This window comes from Sciurus vulgaris, assembly GCF_902686455.1.
Source record: "Sciurus vulgaris genome assembly, chromosome: 13".
NCBI lineage: Eukaryota > Metazoa > Chordata > Mammalia > Rodentia > Sciuridae > Sciurus > Sciurus vulgaris.
In genome coordinates, this window is record NC_136474.1 from 83,910,686 (window position 1) to 83,923,158 (window position 12,473).

Below are 12,473 nucleotides of genomic sequence, written 5' to 3' on the forward strand. Positions count from 1 at the left end.
GTATGAACTGAAATACATGTAACATTTCCTTCATAGGAAGTGTTGAAAATTTAATGTGATATTTGTTTTTATGTTCTTATTAGTGCATTAGAGTTAAGCATAATAGCAGGGCTCATTTTGACCGAATTAGACATGCTTGGAATATAATCAATTCCATTCCGTTCCCAGTACTTCCTTTTTCCCTCCCCTTGTCCCTTCCTTGTTCCCTTTCCTCTATTTTACTGGTCTTCCCATGTTTATCTGTTGTTTTCTACATGGGCATGCAGTGAGTGTACACACAGGTGGAATCCTCTGTGGTACGTGCGTGTATGTACATACCATGTTTGGTCAATGTCCTTCCCCGGCTCCTCCCTTTACTCATACCTCCTCCTTTCCCTCAATACCTTCCTCTACACCATTGATTTTCTTTCTTTTCATTTATTTATTTATTTAGTTAATTAAAAATTTTTTTTACAGACTGCCTTTTGATTCATTGTACACAAATGGGATACAACTTTTCATTTCTATGGTTGTACACAATGTAGATTCACATCAGTCATGTAACCATACATGTACATAGGGTAATATCGTCTATTTCATTCTACTATCTTTCTGTCCCCCACCCCCTCCCTTTTTTAGCCCTTATTTTGCTCTAACTTCTGAATATGAGTGAAAATATTCAGCCCTTGACTTTCTGAGTCTGGCTTATTTTACTTTAGCATGAAGTTCTTCCAGTTCTATCCATTTACTGACAAATGCCATAATTCTTCTTTTTGACTGAGTAAAACTCCAGTGTGTGTGTGTGTGTGTGTGTGTGTGTGTGTGTGTATGCGTGTGCACACACCTATGATCAATCAATCTATCTACCTATCTATCCATCTACATATGTATAGTTATTTATAAAATAAAAATATCACATTTTCCTTATCCATTCATCTGTTGATGGGCACCAGGTTGGTTTTATAATTTGGCTATGGTGAATCGTGCTGCTGTAAACATTGATGTGGATATATCACTACTCTATGCTTATTTTAGTTTTTTGGATAAATAACAAGGGGTGGAATAGCTGGGTCATACAGTGGCTTTGTTCCTGGTCTTTTGAGGTGGCTCCATACTGCTTTCCAATGTGATTGTGATAATTTGCATTATGCCAACAATGTATTAGCATACTTTTTCCCCTTTGCCAGCATTGTTTGTATTCTTGATGAACTGCCATTCCAAATGAAGTGAGATGAAATCTTTGTAATTTGTTGAGCATTTCTTCATATATTTGTTGGTCATTTCTATTTCTTCTTTTGAGAAATGTCTATTTAGTTCTTTTGTCCATTTATTGATTTGGTCATTTGTTTTTGGTGTTATTTGAATTCTTTATGCCTTCTGGACAATAATCCTCTGTTGGAGGAGTAGTGAGTACAGATTTTCTCCCACCCTGTAGGCTCTCTCTTCACATTCTTACTGGGGCAGAAGTTTTTTATTTGGTACTGTCCACTTATTGATTCTTGGTTTTCTTGTTGACATTAGGGGTCTTGTTAAAGAAGTTGGTGCCTGTGTCAGTGTGTTGGTCTGAATTTAATTAGTCTCAGCCTCCCTCCATGGGCACCCCCAAAGTCAGCCAGGCTCCTAATCCCAGAGCTCAAATCACCTGTTTCAAGTGAAGGAGTTCCTTACTCTTCTCAGCCTTGTGGACTCTATTGCCGGTGTTGACTTGCTGCTTTGATTCACTCTTGGGGAGCTGCTATGATGGGGATTAAAAAGGCTTAAAATGTTGGACTAAATGGATGTTAAAAATGCAGTTAATAGTAAAGAATTGGGGGTCACTGGAATATTCCGAAGGTGAGAGGAGAGAAAGTGAATCGAGGTAGTACATGACGGTCTTAAGGGAGGAAGAAGTGAAGAAGCAGAAGACAGAGAACAACGTATTTTTCTATTAGAGGGAAAGAAGGGGAGAGTAAAAGTAATAAAACAAGCAAACAACTAGAGCACAACGGCAGCAACCCCCAATATCAAACAACAAAAATAATGGTATTCTTCAGATTCCCACCTCATTATGAAGCCATTTTCCTGTCCCTCTAGTTCCAGACGGCAGAGCCAGGGGACAGTGCCTCCTCCCTCTACTCCACCATCTTGCAATCTCCTAATGTTGCATTCTTTGATAAATAAATTAAACTGACATTTTCCCTAACTTTTGACGTCTGGCATCTATGCATTATTGTGATGTACATTCTTATTTAAACATTCCTTAGAAAGAGCCCAGACGTGGTCAGGAACTGTGAGAGAAGGAGAGCTGAGGTAGGCAGTGGCCCATCAGCTTCAAGCTCCCTGGAGGAAGACAGGTGCTGGAGGAGTGGGCCAGCAGAACCAGAGCTGAGAGGGAAAGGTGGCCAAAGGGAGAAACTTCAAGATGGAGCTGGGGCCCACCTAAAAACATGAGTTGAAATTCATTTCCATGCATGTCTGAGTTTGTCGGGATGAATCCAACTACTATGCATAACCATAAAAATTTAATAGAAATTATTATTATTAAAGTATTATTATTATTAATATCAGCTCGGAAGTTGGTCATCCAGTGGGGGTAATAGCAGCTGATCAGAACAGGGTCTGGGCGAAGTCAGAAATCAAAATAAATTAAATACAAAGATTGAGCAAATTAATCAATATATTGAAGAAAGAGAGGTTTCTTAAGTTGGAGAAGGGGCTTAGAAATATGAAAATGAGAAAACAAGACTGAACTTTGATGTTTGGAATTTAAATTGGAAGAATCAGTTGGCATGTAAAATGTATCAGTGAAACACACTCAGTTCATGTTTTTCAATACATACAGATAGATACAGAAATAAGTATATATATAATGTATACTTAATGTGTTAGTGCATATGTATTTGTGTTTGTCTAGATTTTGTCTGGGTGTGTGTTTTTCTTGGGTTTGTGTATTGAGATAGCTTGAGAATACAACATCCCTGGAACAATGAGTATACCTAACAGTTTCCAAATACCATTCTCTGTGAAGAGAAAACAGAGTTCCCTTGAAAAGTGACTGATTCTAGGGGATGGTTGGCAAAGTACAAGATGAGTATGGAACATTGTATTGTGGCAGAAATGAAGCAAATGCCCCCAAACTGATAGAAAACCGTTGAAATAATAGAACTCAACCTGAATAAGTCCACTAATCAAATTTGAAATAATCTGAGCATCAAAATAAATAATAATTTTGATGGATTTTATGACATTGAATATTTAGCAGTATTAAGTAATATATAAATTTATACTGATGCAAATATGTAAAGTAATGGATGAATAAGAAAAGGCTTTCTTAAAATGCTAATTATGAAATGTAGAAGAAATGAGAATTATACAAATCATAATTTGAGAGTCATCATAACAAAATTTTCAAGCAAGATTCTTTGATGAACTATTAGCCAGTAAATGCACTTTAATGAAGTAGCAGATAAAATTAGGATACAGAATGAAGTCTTTAGTATCAGATATCTCCACTTAATTATTACTGATTAGTTCAGATGGAAGAAAAGAAATTTTACACCGAAGAAATGGGCAAAACCCCACCAGATCACGGAGGCCAAGAAAGGAGTAAGTGACCACATTAGAGATGAGGGACTAAGTGAATATGTTGAGAATAGTGAGTCGGGTTTCTTAAGTTAGAGAAGATAGTTACAAATATGCAAAAGGAGATACAAAGCTTGCGTCTTTGTAGTGGAATCAGGAATGTCAATGTCAAGTGATGGTTTTCAATAGATAGAAATAAAAAAAAAAAGAATGAAAATAGAGTAAGAAACATGGCAATTTCTTACTTTGTACAATAACACTGGATTGGATTGTTTTGCAAAAGAGGGCATAACTAAAACAGTTGGCCAAGTTGAACGCAGAATCTGAATCAAGGCAACAGAGATTTTATGAAAAGTGTTTCAAAATACTTTTAAAAATTCTAAGAAATTTACACAGGATAAACCATCCAAATATTTTTTAATATTATACTGTAGAATAGTCCAATATATCCATCTTCATGTGTTTTATAACATAGTTTTCTATTTTACCATGTAATTATATGTTCTAATTATATAACTAATCCCTGTAAGCATACTTATATAATTAAATGATATAATTACATAGAGTAATTGCATAATTATTATAATGGCATAATTATAGTAACTACTCAATTGCAAAACATTCGATGCACAAGTAAAACAACCAGATTAATTGCCTTAATAAAATGTCTGCCTAAAAGCCATTTTGAGTTTTAAATAAAAATTTCATTTGGAGTATAGAACTATAGCATATTTTAAAAACTATAACATAAATTTTAAATACATTTAGCTCTTTATATTTACCCATCATTTTTAAACTATAGAACTATTCAAGAAAGATATTGTGCATTATTATTATTAGATATTTAAAGAGGATTAATTTTCTAATATTTATAAAACTGCCCATTTCATTATTTTTTAACATTTACTTGTAAGTAATTGAAAATAAACATGGAAAATGTTATTGAGAGGAAAAAATTTGTTGAGTTTTTTTCTTGTTGGTTCTTAACAAAAATTTTTTCATGAAATGTGATTTATAAAATATTTTCTTACTGATCTCAGGGCAGGTAGGAAATCAGTAGGGAATATTCAAAAATAGACCAAAGTTTCCATTAGACAATTCATCAACTAAATTACCAAAGTGTGTGTTCATCGTAAATGAACTCGTCCTTGACTGGAGGAGGTTGGTTCTTTACTATAAATTTTTTATCTCTATTAACATCTGAATGTATGTCGCCATCAAATAAATAAATTTCTACTTTTACTTTTGTTAAAACATGTGGTTTTCTTTAGTTCATCACTGCCTTCCTTTGAGTACTTCTTGAAAAGAGTAGCCAGAGCTGCCTTGAGGTTAGAAAATGCTATGTGTAATCACAAGAATACCAGCTTCTGCTTGTTATTCATTGAGCCCTCTAAATTTGTGCCCTTTTCTTATTACAGATGCTATTTCCCCCCTTTAGTACTTGTCTGTGTCTTCAGTTTTTAGGGAAAAGAAAGTTCATTTGATATTTCATTTTGGTGTGAAATTTAAGACCATTTGGCCATTTCAAATTCTTTTCTCTTTGATTCTTAATAAAGAATTGGGAAAGCCCTATGATTCTTAGTTGAGAACTGGGATGGGGGAGAATCTAGTAATTTCTATTTGTATGAGAAATGGAAAGGAGAGAACAGCTGTAATACTCCTGACAGGAACAGTTAGACAATTGCCCTCTGCCAGTATTTTCATTTTAAAATTGTAAAAATTTATGCCACCTGCACATTTCCATATTACGTTGAGAGTCTTGACCTTGAATGAAATGAAAAGGCGGTAGTTCTGCTTTCAATTTCTGAAAGAATTGCTTTTACCCACAATCTTGTTTTAAGTTTCTTTCCATTAATGATTGTTGGAATCAAAACTCTAGTTATTTGCATGAAAATTTGGTTTTTAGGGGAGCCCACATCATAAAATTATCATTTTAAAGTGAACAATTGAGTGGCATTTAGTACACTCACAACACTGTGCAATCAATACCTCTATTTCCAAAATATTTTCATTGCTCCCTGTCAAAAACGTATCTCTTAGGTAGGTAGTTACTCCTCCACTCCTTGCAAGCACCAATCTGCTTTCTGCTTGTGTGGGTTTTCCTATTCTGTATATTTTACACGCATAGAATCAAATAGTGTGTGACTCTGTATGCCTGCCTTATTTGTTTAGCCTAATGTTTTCAAGGTTGCTCCACCTTGTAGCAGGTATCATTACTCCATTCCTTTTTACAGCTACACTATAGCCCGTCATCGTGTGTGTAACATGATTTGTTGATCCATTCATCTGTGATAGGCATTTTGTTTTCTATCTCTTGGCTGCTGTGAATTGTTCTGGGAGTTGAGAATAAATAAATAAATGAATGAATGAATAAATAAATAAATAAAAACTTATCAATAAAAGATCAAGAAATGCGCAAATGAACTGAACAGACACTTCTCAAAAGAAATGAAAATGGCCAAAAGCTAATGGAAAATCGTTCAACATCTTTAACCATCAAGGAAATGCAATTCAAAACTACACTGAGACCTCATCTTACTCCAGTTAGGAGAGCTATCAACAAGAGTACAAATAATGCTGGCAAGAATGCGCGGGAAAGGAACTCTTATACAAAGGTCGGTGAGAATGTAAATTAGTATAGCCATGTTGGAAATCTTTATGGTGGTTCCTCGAAAAGCTTAAAACAGAACTACCATATGATTCAGTTATACCACTCGTTTGTGTTTATCCAAACAGGCATACCTATGTTTATAGCAGCACTTTTCATAACAGCCAAGATAGGGAATCAATCTAGGTGCACGTCAACAGATGAAACAGATAAAGAAAATGTGGTGTACGTACCTGATTGGGTTTTATTCAGCTGTATAAAAGAATACAATTATGTCATTTACAGGAAAATCGGTGGAACTGGAGACCATAATTTGAGCAAAATAAATCAGATTCAGAGAGAAAAATATCACATTTGCCCTCATATGTGGAAGTCAGAGGGAAAAAGGAAATACCATGAAAATAGAAGTTTGACCATTAAGCTAGAGGAGGGGGATAGGGAAAGGGAGGAAAGGGTTGGGGGTCTTGTGTAGTGAAATTGATCAACTTGTGTTTCTCTGTTTGGGTGACTATGCCACAATGAAACCCACTGATCTGTATAATTGAAATGCACCAAAAATATTTATAAATGTTAGATTTCAACAATGTATAGATTTTATTAATTTCTTCTATTAATACAGTCATTTCTATATTTTAATTATAACATTTTGGTCTGCTTATCTCTTTGTAGAGTTTTTTATTATTTCTTATCATATCTGTGTGGTTAGCAAAATTGAATGAGTGCTCTGGAGAAAATAAATCACTAATCTCTCTGTTGATGCATCTGTAACACTCCATCATTCCAACAGTTGTGTAAAACACGTTCTTCTCAATCACACATGGAACATTCTCAAGGACTGATCATATCTTAGACCATAAAACAAGTCTTAATAAATTTAAGATGGAAATCATATCGAGTATCTTCCACCACAATATTAAAAAAAAATCTATAAATCAACATAAGGAGCAGCTTTGGAAACTTTACAAATAAATGTAAACTGACCAACATACCCATTGGTCAATGAAAAATTTAAAAGAAAGATGAGAAATATTTCTTGACATAAATGAAATTGGTAAGACAACTTACCAAAACTTATGGCTACAACAAAAGCATTTCTTTTTTTTTAAATTTATTTTTATTGTAAACAAATGGGATACATGTTGTTTCTCTGGTTGTACATGAAGTAGAGGCATACCATTTGTGTAGTCATACATTTACATAAAGTAATAGTTTTTGATTCATTCTGTTATTTTTTCCTTCCCCCCCCACCCGTCCCACCCCTCTTTTCCCTCTATACAGTCCCTCCTTCCTCCATTCTTGCCCCCTCCCACCCCCCATTATGTGTCATCATCCGCTTATCAGTGAGATCATTTGTCCTTTGGTTTTTTGAGATTGGCTTATCTCACTTAGCATGATATTCTCCAATTTCATCCATTTGCCTGCAAATGCCATAATTTCAACAAAAGCATTTCTAACAGAGAAGTTTAAAGCAATGAAACATCAAAAAAGAAGAAAGGTCTCAACCCTGATGTTGTGCCATCTGGGACTCAAAAACAAGAATGAACTGTGTCCAAAATTAGCAGAAGGAAAGAAAATAAAGATCAGAACAGAAATAAACAAAATAAAGGCTAAAAAACCAAAACCAATGTATGATATCAACAAAATGAAATCAGAAGATGTTTTCTAAATTGTGATGTTCACATAAAGTATCTGAATGTAAAATTTAGTTTTAGATTGCTGACCTCTAATTTAAAATACAGTTCCCTAGCCTCACATCATACATACTGAATCATAGTCTTCATTTATGAACACCAGGAATCCTTTGTGAAAAAATAAAAACAAACCAAAAATCCTACAAGACTTTTAAGGAAAAGGCACATTGGAAAGCATTTACCTAGATACTTTAAAATTTTTATTTCTGTAGTGCTGAGGATCAAACCCAGACCCTACACATGCTAGGCAGGTACCGTACCACTGAGGAGCTACATTCCCAGCTTTTGTATGAGCATTCAGTGATCATTGTATGAATGTTGCCGAATGAAAGCAGACATGTGTTTGCTAAAGTTGCTTAGTTAAATTAAACAAAGTATTTTTGAAGATTTCAGGATTCCCTTTCCCAGTAGAAAGGGAACAATCACTTTGTCAGTCATGCTTTTCAGAAAACCTTAAATAAAAATCAAAAATAAAAGTCTATGCATGGAGTAAAACACTTTGTAGAAATACTAAGAGTGTGCTCCTAGCCCCACTGAAAAGACCAACTGGGTGTGGAGCTGGGATCACAGAGGGCTAAATAGTTTTCCAGCATGTCCTGTACATTGCTCAATGAATACATAAACTAATGTATTAGAATTATTGTACCAATTTTCATAATAAAAGCCTCAAACAAGATATTCTAGTTGGCATTTTTCTTCCATGCCGTAGAATTATTGGTATTCAGAGGGAAAAAAATGGGTAAAACCTGCCAATTTGCATCTTGACAATAAATTTTAAAACAAAATAAGCAATCATGTCAATGAGGCTTTTAATAACTGTTCATGATACAACAGAGTTTTAAATAATCATGAAGTAAGCACTTCATTTACATTTAACCAGGCGTGAATTGTATACTAATTAAAGCATCACAGTGAGAGATACATCATCCTGTGTTAAAAATACATAGACAAACAATTCTTAATTGGAATTCTTGTGCTGGATTTACAAAGGAAAACAAAGCTTGCATTTCAAATTTGAATTGTTTTGTCAAGATGTGTACTATTGCATATTTAAGAGAAAAAAACTTCAGATCATGTCTTGACAAACCACTACCAAATCAAGTCCAATACCTGTTTTTGCAAATAAAGCTTTATTACAACACATTCACCCCTATTCCTTTGTACATGGACTCTGACTGCTTTTCCATTATGAGGACATTATGTTTATTTATAACAGAAGTTGTCTGACTTGCAAAGGCTAAAATAATCATGATTTGGTTCTCTAAAGAGCAGTTTGATAACCCCTGCCTTATATGGTTGGAAACAAAATTCTGTGGTGTACATCTGAGTGCTCTTGGGTAATTTATGGAGCTTCTATTGCATTTATTTATTTATTTATTTATTTATTTATTTATTTATTTATTTATTTATTTATTTATTTATTTATTTATTTTTGGTACCAGGGATTGAACCCAGGGGTGCTTAATCATGGGGCCACACTCCCAGCCATTTTTGTGTTTTTATTTTTTGAGACAGGTTTTCACTCAATTGCTTAGGGCCTCCTTAGGTTGCTGAGGCTGACTTTGAACTTTCCATCCTTCTGCTTCAGCCTCCCTAGAAGCTGGGATTACAGGCATGCACCACCATGCCTGGATGTTCTATTGTTTTCTCTAAAGCAAAAAAAATGGCAATGTTTTTGAATTCCCTGGTATACATAAGGCACCCAAACTATTCTTATGCTAGCATGTTGCTTATATATGCTTTATGGCTGTCTTTTTTGTTTTTCTGCTTATTTGGCACTGTTCAGATTTTGTGTTAAAATTACTAAATACTGTCCTTTTGCAATGAGCACATTGCTCTTGTTTTGAGAACTTATGGTACTGAGTTAGAACCTGAGGATACGACTATGAAAAGGACAAGCGTGAACTGTCTTAATGGAATGCATACCCCAAAGAGCAAAGACAATTTGAGCAAGCGATTGCATTACAGCCTGTTCAATGCAAAGACTGAGAACAGAGAGGTAGAACAGGAGCTGGTAATGGCTTGTGGCACTGTACTTGGCTAAGATCCCGTAGCAAAGTACCACCGACTGAATGTCTTAACCACAGAGAGTTGTTTTCCCAAATTTCTGGAGGCTGAAAGTCTGAGATGACGTGTTGGCAGCATTCATTCCTTACCAGGGCTGTGAAGGAACCATCTGTTCCAGGCCTTTCTCTTTGGATTGCAGATGACTATCTTCTCCCTGTGTCTTCACATCATCTTCTTTCTCTGTATGTCCATGTCCAAATTTCTTCTTTTATAAAGACCCTAGTCATATTGGATTGAGGACATTCCTAATGACCCTATTTTAATTTAGTTAAGAAAGACTCTATCTGTGGGTCTGTAAAAACCCTCTTTCCAAATACGGTCACATTCTGAGGTGTGTGTGTGGGGGGATGATACTAATTCATGTGAATTTTTTTTAAATTCATTTTTATTGTAAAAAAATGGGATACATCTTGTTTCTCAGTTTGTACATGAAGTAGAGGCATACCATTTGTGTAATCATACATTTATTTAGCGTAATAGTTTTTGACTCATTCTGTTATTTTTTCTTCCCCCACACCCCTCCCACCCCTCTTTTTCCTCTATACAGTCCCTCCTTCCTCCATTCTTGCCCCACTCCCACCCCCCATTATGTGTCATCATCTACTTATCAGCAAGATCATTCGTCCTTTGGTTTTTTGAGATTGGCTTATCTCACTTAGCATGATATTCTCCAATTTCATCCATTTGCCTGCAAATGCCATAATTTTATCATTCTTTATGGCTGAGTAATATTCCATTGTATACATATATACCACAGTTTCCTTATCCATTCATCAATTGAAGGGCATCTAGGTTGGTTCCACAATCTGGCTATTGTGAATTTAGCGGCTATGAACATTGAAGTGGCTGTATCTTTGTAGTATGCTAATTTTAAGTCCTTTGGGTATAGGCCAAGGAGTGGGATAGCTGGGTCAAATGGTGGGACCATACGAAGTTTTCTGAGGAATCTCCACACTGCTTTCCAGAGTGGCTGCACTAATTTGCAGCCACAACAGCAATGTATGAGTGTACCTTTTCCCCCACAACCTTGCCAACACTTATTGTTGCTAGTATTCTTGATAATTGCCATTCTAATTGGGGTGAGATGGAATCTTAGGGTACTTTTGATTTGCATTTCTCTTATTACTAAAGATGTTGAACATTTTTTCATATATCAGTTGATTGCTTGTAGATCTTCTTCTGTGAAGTTCATATCCTTAGCCCATTTGTTGATTGGGTTATTTGTATTCTTGGTGTAGAGATTTTTGAGTTCTTTATAGATTCTGCAAATCAGTGCTCTATCTGAAGTGTGAGTGGCAAAGATTTTCTCCCACTCTGTAGGTTCTCTCTTCACATTGCTTATAGTTTCCTTTGCTGAGAGAAAGTGATTTAGTTTGAATCTATCCCAGTTGTTGATTCTTCCTTTTATTTCTTGTGCTATGGGAGTCCTGTTAAGGAAGTCTGATCCTAAGCCACCATGATGAAGATTTGGACCTACTTTTTCTTCTGAAAGATGCAGGGTCTCTGGTCTGATTCCAAGGTCCTTGACCCATTTTGAGTTGAGTTTTGTGCAGGGTGAGAGGTAGGAGTTTAGTTTCATTCTGCTGCATATGGATTTTCAGTTTTCCCAGCACCATTTGTTGAAGAGGCTATCTTTTCTCCATTGCCTATTTTCGGCACCTTGTCTAGTATGAGAAAATTGTATTTGTTTGGGTTTGAATCCGTGTCCTCTATTCTATACCATTGATCTACCTGTCTATTTTGGTGCCAATACCATGCTGTTTTTGTTACTGTTGCTTTGTAGTATAGTTGAAGTTGTGGTATTGTGATACCCCTGTTTCACTCTTCCTGCTAAGGATTGCTTTATCTATTGTGAGTTTCTTATTCTTCCAGATGAATTTCATAATTGCTTGCTCTATTTCTGTAGGTACATCATTAGGATTTTAATTGGAATTGCATTGAATCTGTATAGCAATTTTGGTAGTATGGCCATTTTGACAATATTAGTTCTGCCTATCCAAGAACATGGGAGATCTTTCCATCTTCTAAGTTTTTCTTTAATTTCTTTAGTGTTCTGTAGTTCTCATTGTAGAGGTCTTTCACCTCTTTTGCTAGATTGATTCCCAAGTATTTTATTTTTTTCAAGGCTATTGTGAATGGGGTAGTTTTCCTAACTTCTCTTTCTGAAGATTCATCACTTATGTATAAAAATGCATTAGATTTGTAAGCATTGATCTTATATCCTGCTACTTTACTGAATTCACTTATGAGTTCTAAAAGTTTTCTGGTGGAATTTCCCAGTTCCTCTAAATATATAATCATGTCATCAGCAAATAGGGATAGTTTGAGTTCTTCTTTTCCTATCTGTATCCCTTTAATTTACTTGGTCTGTCTAATTGCTCTGGCTAGAGTTTTGAGGACAATATTGAATAGAAGCAGTGAAAGAGGGCATCCTGCTTTTTTTCCAGTTTTTAGGGGGAATGATTTCAGTTTTTCACCATTTAGAATGATATTGGCCATGGGCTTAGCATAGATGGCCTTTACAATGTTAAGGAATGTTCCCACTACCCCAATTTTTTCTAGTGTTT